Raw genomic sequence first — 2998 nt, forward strand, 5'->3', positions numbered from 1 at the left:
TTCAATTATGCATATTTTGTAAAAGTTCCTCAAATAATTGTGATTCTCAATCTTTTTCAAAAACAATTCAGTAAATCATGAAAGTTAAATAAGGTTAAGTTACATAAGAAATATTTCAAATATTAGCTAAGTCTCTATTGTAAACTTTCAAAGGGTCCTATATAATGCCATAAATTGAAAAGAAAATATAAATGGTAGATGGCATATGTATTTTTAAGAGTTTATATTTTAACTAAGAACATAAATATTTAAGGATAAATCAGAGAAAAATGTAAGTCCTTATAGTATAGATCAAAACTAAAATAAAACCCATTGTCTTCTATTTGAATCTGACTCATTGTGGCCTTATAGGACAAAATAGAACTGCCTCATAGAATTTTCAAAGTTGTAAATCTTTAAGGAGGCTGATTGCCTGTGGACTGGCTGGTGGAAACATTAACCTTTCAGTTAGCAGCTTCCAAATTTCTTGACATAGATGAAAGAGTGCCTACAGCGTTGCAACAATTTGTCAGAGATTTCAATTTTTATTCCATCAATTCCTGGAGTCTTGCTTTTTGTCAATGCCTTCAGTGCACCTTGGACTTCTTCTTACAGTACCATTGGCTTTTGATTAGATATTACCTCTTGAAATGGTTGAACTTGAATCATTTCTTTTTTGTACAGTGACTCTGTATTGCTTCCATTTTATTTTGATACTTTCTGTATCATTTAATATTGTGCCCATACAATCTTTCAAGATTTCAAGTCAAGCCTTGAATTTTTCTTGTTTTTTCACCTTGAGAAATGTTGAACATGTATTCCCTTCTGATTTTCTAACTCTAGATCTTTGCGCATTTCATTATAATACTTGACTTTGTCTTCACAAGCTAGCCTTTGAAATTTTCTCTTCAGCTTTTACTTCCCTATTTCTTGCATTTGCTTTAGCATATCTACACTGGAAAGCAAGTTTCAGAGTCCCATCTGGCATATATTTTGTCTTATTAATGATCTTTTATTTTCTTAATGTCATCCCACAACTCTTCTCGTCGTCGGTCATTAGTGTCTAATGCAACACCTCTGTTTTTCAGATGTTGTCTAAATTCAAGTAATATTTGGCTCTTCCAGACTTGTTTTACTTTTCTTCAGCTTTAGCCTGAATTTGCATAAAAGCAATTGGTGGTTTGTTCCACAATTGAACCCTGGCCTGGTTTTGGCTGATGATATAAAGCTTATCTACAGTGTTTTCCACATATGTAGTCAATTTGATATCTGTTTATTCTTTGTTTTCCATCTGGTGAAGTTCATGTGTATAGTTGTCTTTTATAGGTTTAATGAAGGGATTTGCAATGAATAAGTCATTTGTCTTACAAAATTCTATCAAACACCAAGGTTGTATTTTCTAGCAACTGATCTTTCCTCTTTGTTTCCAACCTTTGCATTCAAATCTCCATAAAACACCAATGTGTCCTGAACGCAAATTTGATCAATTTCAGATTGAAGAAGTTGGTAGGATTCTTCAATTTTATCATCACTTATTTAGTGATTGGTCTTCAAATTTTAATAATAGTAATATTAACTGGTCTTCCTTGTAGGCATATGGATATTATTCTATCATCGACCACATTGCACTTTAAGATAAATCTTGAAATGGTCTTTTTAATGATGAATAGTATGCCATTCCCTTGCAATTTGTTATTCCTGCCATTGAAAATCATATTGTCAAATTCAGAATACTTCGAATATTTCATGTTCTAATTATTAGTGGATGTTTACAGCTCTTTTGCTTTCATTATGAATTGTATCCCATTCACAAAGGAAGGTTTCCAAAGCTTTACTCCATTGGAGTCATCACAGTCAACTCGACTTGAAGGAAGCAGCTCTTCCCTTGTCGTATATTGTGTGCTTTCCAACCTAACCAGAGTAGCTCATCTTTTGCATATATTTGACAATATTCTGGTACTATTCATAAAGTTTTCATATTCAGGCAATATATCCAACAATGTTCTGATGCTACTCATAAGATTTTCAGTGACTAAACATTCAGAAATAGTCTGCCTCTCCTTCCTCTTGGTGATGGTGGTGGTGAAATTGACATGCCTCCAAGTAGGTTCTAACTCATAATGACATTGTATGGCATTTCCAAAGCTATAAATCTTTACAGGAGCAGAAACCCTCACCTTCCTCCCATGGAGTGACTGGTAGATGCGCACAACTGACCTTACAGTCAATAGCCCAGCTCATAATCCACTATGCTACCAGGACACCTGGAAATTCAACTGAAACATATCTGCCATGGGTGATATTGCTGATATTTAAAATACTGGTGGCATAGCACCAAGCATCATAGCAACACACGGACCACCACAGCATAATAAACAGATGACTGATTGTTGTTCTCTAAAACTAAAATAAAAAATCAAATAATAGTTTTATTTATCGTTTCACAGAAATGAGCAACTCTTACTTATTTAGATAGACTCAAAAGCCACAACAATGAGCTGTAACATATCAATGCTAATACATATACTAGACTGAGAAACATTTCCTTCAGTTATACATAAGACTACTATGAGATGATAACTAGCAACAACAGAATAATATATCAGATTATAGTTTACTAATTGGGAATGTATTATCATAGGTATCATGAGAGTTGTTTGAAAGTACTAATTAATTAATTAGTTATTGTTGTTAGGTGTCATCGAGTCGGTACTACTCATAGCGACCTTATGCACAGCAGAACGAAACACTGCCTGATCCTGGACCAACCCCACTATCATTGCCACACTTGAGCCCATTTATGCTGCTACTTTGCAAATCCATCTCACTAGGGGTCTTCCTCTTTTGCTCTGACCCTCCATCTTACAAACATGATATCCTTCTCCAGTGACTGGTCCCTCCTGACAATATGTCTGAAATATGAGAGATGAAGGTTGGCTATCCTGGCCTCCAAGGAGCACTCTGGTTGCACTTCTTCCAACGCAGATCTGTTTGTTCTTTTGGCAACCCATGATAATTT

Source organism: Chrysochloris asiatica, unplaced genomic scaffold, assembly GCF_000296735.1.
Source record: "Chrysochloris asiatica unplaced genomic scaffold, ChrAsi1.0 scaffold00068, whole genome shotgun sequence".
NCBI lineage: Eukaryota > Metazoa > Chordata > Mammalia > Afrosoricida > Chrysochloridae > Chrysochloris > Chrysochloris asiatica.